The sequence below is a fragment of the Callospermophilus lateralis genome, chromosome 3, assembly GCF_048772815.1.
Source record: "Callospermophilus lateralis isolate mCalLat2 chromosome 3, mCalLat2.hap1, whole genome shotgun sequence".
NCBI lineage: Eukaryota > Metazoa > Chordata > Mammalia > Rodentia > Sciuridae > Callospermophilus > Callospermophilus lateralis.
The window spans coordinates 185410261-185426268 of record NC_135307.1 but is presented as its reverse complement, the minus strand read 5'-3'; the positions used below and the strand labels follow the sequence as shown (position 1 = coordinate 185426268).

At 49.6% G+C, this 16008-nt stretch overlaps 1 pseudogene; it reads left to right on the top strand.

The window, feature by feature from the left end:
* The first annotated feature begins 1071 nt into the window (after positions 1 to 1071).
* LOC143394476 (large ribosomal subunit protein eL34 pseudogene) lies at positions 1072 to 1420 on the top strand (annotated as a pseudogene).
* Positions 1421 to 16008: the final 14588 nt, after the last annotated feature.

The window sequence follows — 16008 nt, the reverse complement described above, 5'->3', positions numbered from 1 at the left end:
AGAAAGAAAAATACAAAATTACCCAAATCCTTTCACCAAGAGATAAACAAATGTTGCCGTGTCAGTGCTTATCTTTCTAGCTCTTTCTCTGGCACGGGCACATATATATTTTACCCCCACAATTTTACTTAAGTCAGAGTTTCTCAGCCTCAGCACTGTTGACATTTGGGGCTGGTTAGCTCTTGGATGTGACATCTCATGCACTATAGGATGCTGGACAGGGTCTCTGGCTGGTACCCACAAGATGCAGGAGTACCTCCCACTCCTGGTGGTGATGCCCACAAATGTCCCCAGACATGGCCAAATACTCACGGGGGTAAAAGTGCCCTGTTGAGAACCACTGAGGTAAATGGAATCAGGGGCCTGCTGTGCTATGAACTTCTGCTTGGAGATACAGAAGTGTAAAGGTTGTACCTTGTATCCTCTGGCTTTTAGCATCAGCACTTGGGGCTAAGGTCTATACTGAGGGTTGGGGATGTGACTCGGAGGAGCACTGGCCTGGGTTCAATCCCAGCACTGCATTGAAAAAAAAAAATAATAACAGGGGAAAAAAAGGAGAAGAAAAAAGTTTTTTTTTTTTTTTTTTTTTTTTAACTCTGCTCTAATATTTAGCTTTAGCTGCCCTGAGCCTTAGTTTCTCTGCCTGCAAACTGAGACTATGATAGAACAATGCTTATTATCTGGTATCCCCAGGAGGGGGTTTCCTCAATCTACCTGGTGGGCCCCTAGGTACTTGGCTTGGTGCTTCCTCAGTTGATGGGAGAAGGCAGGCACCCTTCCAGGGGGAGCAGGGCTCCAGGTGAGGAGGGAACCTCGGAATGGTCCACTCCAAGCATTCAGGTGGCTGCACAGAGTACTGCGGGTCTGCCAGAGAGTCGTGAGGTTGTTTGTGGGCTTTGGTTCTAATTCAAGCCTTTGGGAAACAGATGAGCATGAGTCTGCCTGATCTAAGATGCTAGTAAGTTTTTTGGTGGCTTTTTCCCCCCAAGTAAACATTGATTTCTTTTTAGCTTTAGATGTTAAAAGCAAAGCAAAACATCTCTTCAGGGTATGGCATCTGGAGGCCCTCAGATGGCCCAGCGTTTGCCATGCCGTCTTGGGCTTTTCTACAGTACAGCCTCTAGCAGACTTGGCTGTCTCAAATCCCAGTAATAGATTCGTGTACCCTTATACAAAGAAGTTTGGGAAAGTACCAAACTCTGTATGTGGTGTGTGCCCTGGCAGACTTCGGAGTTCATGCTGTGAGGCCTAAGTCCTTCTGAGATTGTCTAAAACAAAAAAACACATCAGCAGGGCCTGTAGTGGCTCCATGCGTGCTGAGTGTGTTTGTGACAGGATCAAGCGTGCTCTCCTTTTTGAAGAACAGAAATTCATTGTGAAAGTGTTGAAGGAACAAGCACAGAGTCAGAAAGCTAAATAAAAAATGAAGCTTCTTTGAGTAATAAAAAGTCAAAGTCTTGTTCTATTAAAAAAACAACAAAAAACAAAAAAGCAAATGACTGAGACCTGTTGCAGGTTGAGTCCACTTGGGGCCTGGGACTGGTCCCAAGCCTGGTTTTGTCGGATTGTAACAGTGCAGCCTCTGGTTTCATTGCTGGTGGAGAGAAAGAGGGACACATGGCAACCCTTCTCGCTGCCCCCTCCCAGCCCTGTCTCCTCACACAACAGTAACGTTAAGTCTCCCACCTTGCAGTCCAGTGCCAGGTTCTCCTGGCAGAGAACCCCTCCCTTCACTGGTCCCCCAGGGCAAAACCAGAGGTGACTTCAGGAGCTCTTGCTCTCTCCAGCCCATTTCTTCATCCATAACATGGGGCTGTCCCCTACCCCATGCCTTTCTCCCCAGGGGGCACTCGCAAGCCTGGCTCCTGCCAGCTGTTCCTCTCTCACCTCCTCCCTGCATCCTCCTCAGGGTCTCTGCACACACTGTATACACTGCCCTATGCCTTGGGCCCCTGGCGTTCTCAGCTCTGCTCCCTTGAGCAGAGTGTTTTAATTGTCTGACCAACCGTCTCCTGGTTAGGCTATGGGGTGGAGACCTGTCCCGTTTGGCTCACTGTTGTATTCACACTGTCTCACTTTCTCACCTGCACAGTCAATAAACATTTGAAGGAAGAAGGGAAGGGGGGAAGCTTCCATCTTTAGAGTGATGGTTTTTTACCTTCCACAACACAGTCTTCCATAGTCAAATGGTACATGAACATATGCTCTCTCTGCTTCCTCCCCTCCTCCTCTCCAGTGAGGTGAGCAGCTCCCATTAGTGGATTCGGGGGATGCATCCATTAAGCACCTGCCCCATGGTCTAGGCAGCTGCCTATGCCGCCAGCCTGCGCGTGGGAGAGGCCATGACTCAGCGCTTCCCGGGTTGAGTGGCCTGGGAGCGGGCTCCAGCCTCTCCTGAGGAGAACCTCCACCCGCAGTGCAGGAACTATGTGAGGCATAATTGATAGTAAAAATCAAATGGGCATTAATTCTGGTGAGTCACCCATGCAGAAAGGGCGCTCGGCAGCGTGGATGTGGGCTGCGGCTGAGGACAGTGACACGTCTAACCCAGTGAGACAGGGCAAGTCAGGGGCGCAAGGTGGGGTAGCAGGAATGGGGCTGGATGGGAGCGGAGATGCTGCCAGGGGCTGGTCAAGCTCTCTCACTTTAGGGCTTTACAAGGGGGTGCAGAGCACTGGGAGGAGACGCCTTCCTGTCACAGGCTGCCCCCAGTGCTGCCTCCTGGCTTTCCCCTGCTCCTCTAACAGGGCCAGGGCAGCTTGGGCTTTCTTCCCCTCCCTCCCCTCCTCCCTGGTCCTGGTGCTGTCACCTTTCAGGACAACCCCACCCCTGCTTATCTCTTGATTTCCACTTGGGGCCTCAAACAATCATTTAGAATTTTCCAGAATGCAACTTGAGTTGCATCACTTGTCTGAGAAAAACTTGAATGGCTTATGGCCCCTGTGCAACCCTGAGCTGGGGTGAAGGCAGCTCTGCAGGGTCATGGCCTCAGGGGGCCTGCTTCCCTTCTGCCTGGCCTCCTGGATGCCATCTTCTCACTCCTCACAGACCTCTTCGTCCAGGAACCCCTCCCTGCAACTCCCTGTTTTGTCCCTGCTGTGCACTGAGCTGCAGCCAGTCTCAGGCATGAGCCCTAAATGCCAAAGGCCCAGGGGCTGGGGACATAGCTCGGTGGTAGAGTGCTTGCTTAGCACTCATGAGGCCGTGTGTTCAACCCCAGTATCTCTCTCCCTCTCTCTCTCTCTCCCTCTCTCCCTCTCTCTCTCTCACACACACACACACACACACAAAGAACAAAGGAAGGTCCATCTTGCCCTTGCCTATGTCATAAGGGGCCAATGGGATGGTCTGTGGGAAGGGGTGGGCCAATGTAATGGCACTGGGGCTTTGTCCTGGCCCCTCCTCTGGCCTTGCTGGGACTCTGCCTAGAGGAAGGCGGAGGCTCAGGACAGCTGAGGAGGGGGTGTCCTCACTCCCACCCACTCCCCCACAATGGGCCCTGCCCAGCTCCCCCCACTTACCCTCTGACCCTGGCAGCAAGCCAAGAACCTCCCCGCATCCCTGGCTGAACTCAGGCCCAGTTGTCCCCACTAGGTGTGAAGGAACAGGCCGCAGATGGCTCCCGCTAGCAGGTGTGTGTGAATGCCTGGCACACGGGCACATTTTCTTTTTGAGAGGGTGGTGCTGGCCCAGGTTCACCTTGGATTACAGGAACACCCTGCCTTTTGAGAAAGCGAAGTTTCAGAGGAGGTGGGGAGGTGTTTGGGGGCAGATGGGGACCCCTTTGAATTCCTTCTGCCAGAGCGCACTTTGGGTTTTCTTCAACTTGTAGAAAACACTGCCAACAGCCAGGAGGGCTGGGCCCAGAGAGAACCTGGAGCTGGTGGGGTAGGCACTGCCAGGCAGCCCGCAGCAGACCAGGCATGTTTTTTGCCCTGCAGTTCTCCTTTCAGAGGCAGGCTCCCCTATAATGTCCAGTAGTGCACGCACAAGCATCACGCAGGTTCTGGGCCACCCCCACTTCCACTTCCCGTGCCCCTAACCAGGACTCAGTGCCCAGCCCCTCTGACTTCCTGATGCAACCCCAGCTCCAGCTGATGCTCCAGGTGCCTCCTAGACAGCAACACTTCCCTGGGCAGCATATCCAACATCCCTACCCAAAGGAGGGACAGTCCTCTCACCCAAGCAGCCACAGCGCTGCTTCTTCACATTTGTGTTCACACTACCTGTGTGCACTCCTTGTACAAACACCAAAAACATGGAGGCAGTGGCATAGCTGTCTCCCATATGGCTATCCCGCCGCTTTGGCCCTCAGAGTCCCCACTATATGCTCAGAGGGGCCTTCATCTGGTCCTTCCCATGGATCATGGGTGCCCCAGCCTCCCCTGGCTCCTGCTCTCCTATCCCCTGACCTGCTCTTGGGGGTCAAGGGCATTGGGCCAGTGGGCAAGCAGAGGAGGTTGTGACATGCAGCCCAGGTTTACGGTTCTCTGTGGTGCCCATCTTACCTGGAAGACTTGAGGCCTGCCCATTAGCTCAGGAGGGCTGGGCTGTAACTGTTATATATGTGGACATATATATTACACATGTAAATCAAAGTTCTTTTAAAACTTTGATGTTTACAGAGAAATTTCGGTGCCAACCCAGAGCTTTTGTCCCCACTGTATTTCTTCCCCAATACTTTGCCATATGCACAGCTGCCACTGACGGAACAATATGGGTGAGTGACTGCCTGGGCTCCACGCGTCGGGCAGAGGTCACTGGTTCTCATCTAACACCCTTTTCCTGTCCCAGATCCCACAGGAATATGCTTACTGAGTCTCCTTAGGCTGCCCTGAGGCTTCCTCGTTTTTGAAGACCATGACCATTTTGAAGAGTCCTACTCAGGTATTTTGTATAATGTCTTTCCATTTGGGTTGTCTGATGGTCAGATCACCATTAGTAGGGGTGATGGCTTCAGGGAGGAAGACAACAAGGGGAAGCATCTTCTCATGGCATGGTTCCCAGGATGCACACTGTCACGTTACTGGACTTCATCCCTGGCTGAGCTGCTGCTCCCTGACTTTCCACTGCAGACCTCACCTCTTTAGTACTCCTCTACTCCTGGGAAGCAAGTCCACTGAGCATCTCAGAGATCAGTTGTTCCATCTCCTTTAGTTAAGACTGAATTATCTGGAGTTATTCTGTACAAGAGATTTGTCCCCTCTACCTGTGTATTCATTTAATTATTTGCTATCTCTATAAACTCATGGATACTTTATATAATGTTAGGTTATAATCCAATACTACTTTGTTGGTCAAATTGTTCCACTTTGACCCTCAGGAGCTGTCAGTTGGGTCCTATGTCCTTTTGAATGCTCCCGTGTCTTTTTCTTCCCACATTTTTTTAAATTGGTGCATTATAGTTGCACATAATGATGGGACTGCTGGTACATATTTGTACAGGCACACAATATAACAATTTGGCAAATATCCCTCCCCAACACTTCCCCACTCCCTCCTCCCATCTCTGGGTCCCTTTCCTCTATCCTACTGATCTCTTTTTGATTTTCAGGAAATCCCCACCCCACACCTTTCTTTTCCTTTTTCCTCTCCAGTTTCCATGAGAAAACATACAATCTGAGTATGGCTTATTTTGCTTAACATAATGTCTCAAGTTCCATCCATTTTACTGCAAATTATATAATTTTGGTTTTTGTGGCTGAATAAAAACCATTGTGTATGTATATTTACACCTTTATCCATTCATCCAGTGATGGACACCTAGGCTGGTTTCATATTTTGGCTATTGTGAATTGTACTGCTATAAACATGCATATGCATGTGTCATGTAGTGTGGTGTCTTAACCGAGAAATGGTCTAATTGGGTCATATGGTGGTTCCATGCCTTTTGAGGAAGTAACCTCCATATTGATTTCCATAATGATTGTACTAATTTGCAATCACACCAATAGTGTAAACAAAAGTGTTCTTTTGTCCACATCCTCTCCAGCATTTATTATATTCTTTTAAAAAATATTTTTTTATTTAGTTTGGTTGTAGTTGGACACAAGACCTTTACTTATTTTTATGTGGTGCTGAGGATCGAACCCAGGGCCTTGCACATGCTAGGCAAGTGCTCTACCACTGAGACACAACCCCAACCCTTAGTTATATTCTTGATAACTGCCATTCTGGCTGGTGTGAGATGAAATCTCAATGTAATTTTGACTTGCATTTCCCTAACCATTAACGATGTTAATATTTTTTCATATACTTATTGGTCATTTGTATTTCTCAATTGTACATGTATTGATTGGGTTGTTTCTTGGTTAAGTGTCTTGAGTTATTTATTCTAGATATTAATCCTCTGTCAGAACAGTATTTTCTCCCATTCTTTTTTTTGAGAGAGAGAATTTTTTAAAATTTATTTTTTAGTTTTCAATGGACACAACATCTTTATTTTATTTTTATGTGGGGCTGAGATCAAACCCAGCGCCCTGTGCATGCTAAGCGAGTCACATCCCGAGCCCATTCTTAATTTTTAAAAATTTGTTCTTTTTAGTTATATATGACAGTGGAAACCATTTTGATGTATTTATACAGTGTGGAATGTATCTTATTCTAAGTAAGAACTCTAGTCTTATGGATGTACATGATGGTGAGATTCACTCTGGTTTATTCATATTTGCACATAGCAAAGTTATGTCAGATTCATTCCACGGGTTTTCTCCCATTCTGTAGGTTCTCTTCATTCTTGTTTGTTGTGCAGCCACATCTGCTTTTTTATTTTCTAGGCTCATCTTATAGTCCTGCCCCAACTAGAATCACTATCTCCACTAAAAGCTGGGTTCCTTTTATCAGAGAATGGTGCTAGAAACCAAAATCTGGGTGCTATCATCACTCTGAGGCCTCTCAGAGGCCCTGGCAGAGCCAGGAGATCTATGTGTGTGTGTGCACAGGCATACCAGATATCAACCCTCTGTGCACAACTAGTGAGAATAACTTCTTTGTCCATCTAGCAGTCTCTGTATTAAGCTAAACTCCCCCATACCTCTGGGACCCTTGAAAGGTCACAAGACTTCTTTACATTTCAACTACCGCAGAGCAGTACAATTTAGGTTGTTTTAGAGGGCAACAGGCCACATGGTGAACATATTTATTTATGTTTTCCTTTTCTTTATGGTTAAGGAAATCAAGGTGAAATTGATGTGACCTAACTGGAGCCTGACAGTTTGCAGCCTAAGATGGTTTTTCTTTCTTTTTTAGTTGTAGATGGACACACTACCTTTATTTTATTTGCTTATTTCTATGTGGTGCAGGAGACCGAACCCAGTGCCTCAAGCATGCTAGGCAAGCACTCTGTTACTGAGCCACAACCCCATCCCTAAAGTGGCTTTTCTCAAGAGGACAAGGGGCAATAGCTGGAGACATTCTGGTTGTCACAGCTGGATGGTGGTGGTAGCTTCCAGCACTGAGGCAACAGAGGCTGGGGAGGCTGCTCAGTGTCTTGGTGGACAGGCCCTGGTGCATATGAATGCCAGGGGGAAGGACACTTTAGCAGCAACCCGCCCTCCCACCCTCCTCCACTTTCCCACAGAACGCATTTCCTTCTAATCCCTGAGATAATTTACAAATTTCTTGATTCCAAACTTCCCCTCTATTGGAAGTAAACTCCCCTGAGAAGGGAATGTTGCCTCTGTGAGCCAATGTCTCCCAGCCCCACACATAGCGCGACACTCAGCTGCACTCAGTGTCTGCTCATTGCACAGATGGGGAAGAGACAGGCTTCACACCATCCTCATTTCTTGGCCTTTCCATGCCCTTGGCCTCTCATGCCACTCACCTGTGGTCTTTCCACCTAACACCTTGGCTGGTGGGAAGGACTTGAGGCCTTGTTGGTATAACTCAAGGAGTCCCAGCAGAGGGGCAGGGCAGCTGGTAGTTCCCAGGCTGCCAGCTGTGGCCCTGAACATGACCACACCACCCTATACAGCAGGCAGTTCATGAGCTCAGCCTCAACTGCTCCCTCAGCTCACTGACCAGGGGGGCTTGAGAATGGACTAAGGGGTCCTTGAGTCCCTGGAATTCTGCTGGTTCTTGGCAATGTAGAAGGACTTCCTTGTAGATAATTAATTTGCTCTAAGGGTTGGGAGTCTTGCTGCACTTCTGCTCTCAGGACAGCTGGGGGATACCCCTCACCCTAACTTCTCCTGGCCATCCCAGGGACTCCTGCTCGACTTCCTCTGCAGCCAAAGTGTATCAGCAATTTTACTTCTGTGCTAACTCACTTGCCTTGATCATGTCTATGAACTTTTTTGCTTCATTCTCTCACCAACCCATCAGTACCCAATTACCTGAATGTCTACTCTGTTCTAAGATGCTTCTGCTCCTTTGGGGTTTAACCTAGGGGGAGACAAGTGCTAAGAAAGTAAGACCCAATACCATGCCATGAATGCTGTCAGCGCTATAAAGGGAAAAAGCGGGCAAATGATGAGAACTGCCAAGGGCTGGCTTGATCTGGGTAGAGGGGGGTGCTGTCTAGAACCCCAAGCAGCAACCATGTTAGAAGTAAAGTGAGGAAGTCAAGTGATAAGAATGGACCACCCACTTGTTTTAGGGACTCCACCAAGCTTAAGCTGGGCTCTGTGCAGAATGGAAAAAAAAAAGAAAGAAAAAGAAAAAGACATTCACCATTCCTTTTACACATATTTATTAGGCATCTACTGTGTGCTATGCATGGAGAGAAGCTGGACAACATAACCATCCACAAACCACGGTCTTGCTTTCCCCTGGTGTCCCAGCAGCAGAGGTGGACAACCAAGCAGCCAGCGAGCAAGAAAGGCCCAGATGCTGTGAAGCTGAGTAGGGAGCAGATGGTTGCAGGCTTCCCTAAGTGACAGGGAGAGTGGGAAGACCCTTAGGGAGATAGAGGGAGTGCAGGGCAACGGTCCACCAGTGACCTGGAACAGAAAGGGTGTGGCCAGGTTCCAGGTTCCCAGTGCATGGGGACTGATTGGAGTGAGAGTGGGGTCACCACAGGAGACCAGGCAGGAATCTATGGCCCTTCTCTTGCACAGACCGACTGGAGGCCTGTGGGTACGCAGCTCCTCAGAGCCCTTCGGGAGAGCCTCCACCCAACCCTCTGAATTGAACACAACAGGATTGAGGGGGGGCCCTCTGGAAGGGCCCTTGCTTGTCACATTTCACCTTTCTACTTCACCTTGGGTCCTCAGTCTTCCATCCTGCCCCATCTTGCAGCCTGTAGGAGCCCCAGGCACACAACAGCAGTCCACAACAGGTCTCATATGATCACCAACAGGGACACTGGCTCTGGCAGCACCTTTCTCTTGAACCCTTCTACTTAAATGCACAGGTCCACACTTGCCTTCCATGAGCCTATCCCCCTCCCAGGTGAAGGGTACTCCTGTGCACTGGACACAGGCTGTGGGGGCCTTGGCAGCGGGTTCAGGGCACCATGAAAATAACTTCCTAGCTCTGCCATGTCCTCAGGCACTGATAACCATCCTCAACATCTTTTGTTTCTCTGAAGGTTCTGTCAGTTACCTTTATGTGAGGTGGTGGTGGAGGTGAGGGTGTTATATGTTCTGCAGGGGCCCTAAGAGAAGAGCCTAGGAGCAATTTTCTAACTCAAATGTCACAATGATAGAGAGCCCCTGCCTATCTCTGAACCAAGGGAGCTGTCAGTTCACTGCTAAGCAAACCAAGAGGCCAGTTCTTCCTGGGAAAATGGCCTCGCCTTTGCCCAAGGCCTGAGTGTCTTCCCCATGTGCCCTATTGCTGAGCAGCTGATATGGCAGGTCCACAGAGCTGATGCACTGCCTGATGAGGATGGCCATCAGTCTGGCCCTTCCTTCCACCTCAGAACACTGGCTGGGCGCTAAGAATGCTGGGGAAGATGAACTCTGGGAGGGCTGGCAGAAGACACCTCGAAGAGAGCTTTCCCAGGACTGCTAGGAAAAGAGCGACAGGGAGGGCACTCCTTGCGGGGAAAGGCTACACACCCAAGTGTCTCATGGCCCAAAGACAAAATGGGTGGGTGAGCTGGTAGCTGCCTACCTCTGATGGGCTCATTTAATATGCAACAGTACATGGTGACACTGCTGCTCACTGCTCACAGTAGCTGGTCTCCAGTTCCCACCTACTGCCTGATGTGACATGGCAGTAACCTAGTACAGCAAATCCTCTTATTTTAGATGGCTTTGTGTGGTAGGGTTCCCACCATGAATTTATCACGCCATCTCGAAGAAGCCCAGTGGTGAATCCAAAGCAAACTTTGCCAAGGGGCTCCTAAGAGGTCAGCTTGCTGGATTCCACTCAGGGAGATGTGCCTTGACTCTGTCTGATGTCTCTAGCCATGTAATTCAGAAGCCCTAAGGACAGCTGTCTCTATTGCTCTATTGTAGGGTAGAGATCAGTCCTTACCTCCATAAGGATCTTGTCCCCAAACTCTTCAGAGGGCAAAGGTGATGCCCCATTCAGAAGAAGCTGAAGCAGCACTGATTTCAAACCATAGAGGAAGTGCTCATGAGGCTCTGCACTATACAGCAAGGCCAGGGCAGTAAGGTGGCACTACAGCCCAAGGCTTCAGAGACACTGAAAAAGGAAGGGCTGGGGGAGAAAGAAGAGAAGCACATAGGAAAGGATAAACAAGATAAAAGAAACCACACACACACACCCTTCCCAAGGACACACTCAGAATGTTCTTCACTTATCTTTCTTCCAGTAGCCCAAACAGCCATCAGTGTAACTTACATTTACAGGCAATCTCTGTGGTGTTCACCATTGATGTGCAGGATAGCATTGAACGTGCAGAAGAGTTGGCTGCTAATGAGATGGGCTTGGAACCCCATCTCTAAGGCCTTTGTGAATGATGGTAGTCAAATGGTTTACCCACTGAAGAGTCCATTTCTTCAGGGCCCTCAGCCGGGTAAGCCCAGAGTAGAAGTCATGCTTGGGAAGACTTTTCTGAAATCCTTTGATTAGCCAGCGCAAGGGGACAGAACCCTTGCACTGCTGTTGATCCTGTGAGATAGGGACAAGAAGTGGGGAACAAGAGAAGAAATGAGGCTACTGATTCGCAACCCAATTCATCACAAAATGACAGAGCTGATGGAGACCCATCTATCTCTGTCTCAACAATAAACTTATGGCCCACATAGGTGACGTGACTCGCCTGTGAGTTCAAAGCAAGATGGCACAGGTGGGACAGGGTATTGGGTCCAAGAGGTGTCCAGGCAAAGGGGTCCTTGAAAACCCATCCAAATGGTTCTGCTGAGAAGGGGTATTTGAAAAGCTCATCAGCATCATCACGGCATCTGCGCCATCTAGTGGTAAGGGGCTCAGGCACCTTGCGCCCCACTGGAGACCCCATGATATCAATCACCCAGAGTTGAGACCATGGCTTCAGCAGGGATCCCAGGAAAGCCAAGGAGACTTCTCTATGGTGTCGCCACTGTGAGCCCCAGCTGCCACTACATCTGATCTGGTAATGTCCAGTAGCCTGCCATTTTTCTCACGGATCAGAGGTATAGCTTTAAGCATTAACCATCTATAAGGCCCAATTTCCTCACAGAATAAAAATGGGGGACACAGGAGGCCCTGCCAACTTACCACTGACCAAGAGAATGGTAGAATGATGGCTTCAGAAGGACTGGAAGGAATTATTAGAAGCACATTCTTCTGTCTGTGTATATGCCCCAGGCTGCCTCTCTAGAACTTTCCACAGTTCCTTGTGGCTCCATGGTCTTCCCACCACCCTGGGCAGCTCTCCAAGACTGCCTAACCCTGAGGCTGTGTGTGTCCTTCAGTTTGCAAATAACCAGCTGATTATAGGCTGAGCCTCAAAGAGGTGAAGATGGTAGCTAGGTAAGGTGGTGCTCAACTGTAATCCCAGTGTCTTATGAGGCTGAGACAGAAGGATCTCAAGTTTGAGGCCAGCCTCAGCAACAAGGGATGCCCTAGGCAACTTAGTAAAACCTTGTCTCAAGAAAGAATGAACAGGGCTGTAGATGTGGCTCAGTGAAAAAGCATCTCTGGGTTCAATCCCCAGTACCTAAAAGGGGGGGGGGTTCTCTTTTCTACACTTTCAAAGAGCAATCAAGGAAGCCTTTCCAAATTGAACAGCTTCAGTGAACAGGCCCTCAACTATCAGTATGGGGAGCTCAGACTCCCCAGCAAATCTAAGCCACCCTTAAGCTTCCTCTTCCTCCTTCTCTCATATACCACAAAAAAGAGGTCACTTGCTTCACATGTCACGATGTCACCACCCAGCCCAGCTAGACCTCACCTGGGTCTTCCTGTTTCTCGTTCTATCCAGACTCAAACTCAAACTGCCAATGGCCTCCTTCTTCTCTACAGCTCCCAGTCAACTGTCCTACCCCACCCAGGGCCTTTCCACCAGCTGCCCCTGCTACAGGGCAGGCCCACACCACCTTGGACTCTTCCTGAAGGCCCCACAGCTTCCAAACTTCATCTGAGGGAACTATTTTGGAAAGTGGGATCCAAAGTCCAAATGATTTCAAGTTCAAATCCAGAACCTACCACTTTCCACCTGTGTGGTTTTGGGCAAGTTATTGGACCTCCCTGTGCCTCTCACTCCTTAGAAGACTCATGACAATGAAGTGAATTAGCACACTTCCCTAAGGCCCAGAACACATCTGGCACTGTAGAGCAAGGGCTTTTCTCACCCAGAAGACCAAGCACGGGTAGCAAGCACTTGGCAGAGTGTCCCCTAGAGCCCACAGAAGGAGACTTGGCTTCAGGAGCCTAGGGATCTCCTAAGCCTTTGTGCAGAGGAAGCAGTTTAAGGCCTGTCTGTGAGGTGCAACTGCCTTGGCTTCCTCCAAGAGACCTAGGCTAGTGAGAGGGGGCTCTGAACTGCCACAGAGAAGGAGGAAACAGAACAGGAAAATCAGAATAAATGGGGTTGCCTGACACCCAACCAAGAGTCCCAAGAGAAACTCCCCTTTTCTTCCCCTCTTCCCTTGTCCCGAGAAACAAGGCTCAGAAGCCAAAGCTGCCTTGGCCTCCCCAGAGCCTCCTAAGTCAGTCCCCACCCAGCTGGGACTGAGGGAGGCCCAGGGATGCACAGATGTTACGTTGCCATGGTAACTGCCTAACCTTGTTGTGCTTCTGTTCAGGTTACCAAGGGTGCAAAGAGGAAACATGTTGGCTCCACAGACCTGGCCCAGGCACCTGTGTCAGTTCAACGCTCCCTTTCTTGGCCTTCCCCTCTCCAGGCCTGGCCACTTGGTACTCACCAAGAGCCCAGGTCTCCCAGACCAATGTCACAGCAAAGCCAAGGAGGACCCAGCCAACGACTCAGTTGCTGGGTCTCTGCCTAATTCTGATGGCCCTTGTTCCTCCAAAGATAATAATAGCTCCAGTTCACTGCAGGGAGAACAAGTGCAAATGCCTACAGAGGTTAGGCTCTGATCAGATGAGTGACAGGCGGGTGGTGGCAGACATAGTGGTGGGGTGGGGTAGCAGCTGCCGATAGGGGGCGGCCGCCCCTTGCTTATGGCTGTCTGAGTACAGGCAGATGGCAGACCCTAGTAGTCTGGAGGGTCTGCTAGTTCAGAAGTCAAGCCCCCAGATGCTTTTGTAAAACCTCCTCCAGCTAAACACAGGTTTTGTAAAACCTCCTCCAGCTAAACACTGGTGGTTATCATCTTTCAGACTTTAAACAAATTCTATGCGGTTGAAACACACCAATCTCCGGGTGGGCTTGGCTTGAGGGGCAGTTTCAAACCCCCTCCTACAATGGTAGTTGTTCACAAGTTCACTTTGACTATTTATTTAATCATAGCAGCAACCATCTAGGGATTCCTGAACATGTTGGAGGCTTTGTTTTCTTGACTCAATTCTTGCCTAGACCCTTTGCCTGAGTCAAGAAACTGCTGGGCAGCTAAGGAAATTACCCGGAGGCTTTGGGATAGAAAGTGGGACACTTAGACTGCCAGAAAGGGGCCCAGCCACCAGGCTTTGGATAATCCCCACCATTCCCCAAGTGAGGGGCTTGGCTTTGACCTCTCCTCTCTAGCTTTGTCCTTGGCCTTCCACACAGCTCCCCATGCCCCCAGCCCAGCACCTGCTCATGTCCCTCACCTGCCCTCTTGCCTGCCAGCTGCCCCTGGCGCCAGCTTACTCACAGGCTCCTTCGTGCTACCTCTTCCCAGGCGGGGCTTCTTCCCAGGCCCTAATCCTACCCAGTTCTCCTGACCATATCTAGGCATGGCCATGTAATGTCCTCCAAATCCCCCTGCCCCTCGACTCTCTGCCAACTGAGCTTCCATTTGGCCTGTGACATTTAAAAATATCTGTCCAGACTTGGCACACAAAGTCCAATACCTCAGCTGCCTCGTCAGGCCCCACACCCCTGTGCTGCCAGCACCCGCACACTCTTGACCCAGGACGAGGCCATTGAGCTCTCCACTCCAATCATCCTGTCTTAATTTGGCTCCTTCGTCACATGGATCCTCAGCGCGAGTCCTTTCTTGCCCCTACATGGGCAAGGCAGGCAGGGGCTCAGGGGGCTTTTGAGCGGCAGGGCAAGGTGCAGGCCATCTGTGTGCCCGTGACACAGGAGCACATGCCTGGAGCATGGTGTGATGTCTGCTACAGCTGTCCTCTCCCTGGCTTCCAACCCCAGCAGGCCCCATAGTTCTGCTATTAATATAGTGCAAAGAGGCCCAGCAGCTGATCAGGACAAAATCTTTCCACACGGATGGTGACAACTGCCATCACACTGGTTTGGGCTCCATGTGTTCCCATTGTGCATTCCTTCAGAAGGGGCACAGCTGAAATCTGTCTGGGCGCCAGCTACTGAAAATGTGCCTGCTTTTGCTTTGGCAATGGGGGCATTTGCCAACAATAAATCTGGAGGCCTTGAAAGGGGCCTCAAAAGATGGGTGGTGGGTTTAGGAAACTCCTGGGGCTCACTGAAGCAAGTGTTCTCTTCCTTAACCACATCATCAGCCTGCCTTTGTGCAGAGGCCCAAGGCTACCTGTTCCTTCTTTTGGCTTTCATTCTCAGGGCCCAGAGCAGTACCCGGTACAAAGGTGCAGGCAAATGCAGAATGATGTGTGCCATGGGAAGAGAAGGCAAGAGTTGTTTTAGTTTTCCAAACATGCTTTCTTTGGAGGCAAAGAGGGTGGCTTCAACTTTTCCCAAAAGGACCTAGAAAGAATGAACGGCTAAGTGTGGCAAAGCCATCAACCCAGAATGGTAGCACTCACTCTATTGTCCAAATATGCCAAGGTGAATCATGTGCTTTCTGAGATTTACTTGAGGAGATTCTGGAAGAAAAGATGGGAAGGGCGGGGGCAGAGGACAGCAGAGAAGCAGATGTGGACAGTCCTTCAGCATGCTCTAAGCCCACTGACCTCCTTTCTACTTGGTGTGCCTGAAAATTTCCATAGCAAGTTTAAAAATATGCATGTGCAAACAATGTTAAATACTTTCCAAGGGTCCCTTATGTACTAGGAACTCTCCTGGAGCCTCTTAATTTATAGAAAAAGAACAAAAGTAAGTAAAGTCCTGCTACCTAACAGGGACAGCTTGGCCTGGAAATGACCATTTTCCAGAGGCCCTGGGTTGGTTGCAACCATCCCATGCTCTGCACCCACAGAGACAATCTGAAGCCATACTTTTAAAACTTAGTGTCGGGGTGCTGAGGACTGTGCCTCAGTGGTAGAACACTAGCATGTGTGAGGCCCTGCAGAAAAATAAAAAATAAATTTGTGACCCAGAAAGCACTGAAAGAACCTCATCCTCGGAATGACCTTCACTACTAGAGGCAAGCCTGAAGTCTTGGGTTCATCTGATGCTTGCCAAGAGTGCTCTAGTCCTACCATGCATGGTGGCTTGGTTTCGATTGCTTTTGAACTTTATGAAAGGATTATCTTCCATATGCATGAATCTGTACTTTTAGGCATAGGCTCTTCTGGCACCACATCAAGCACAGAGAGAACAAAGGGAGGAAAGACCCACCCCAAACCCCACCC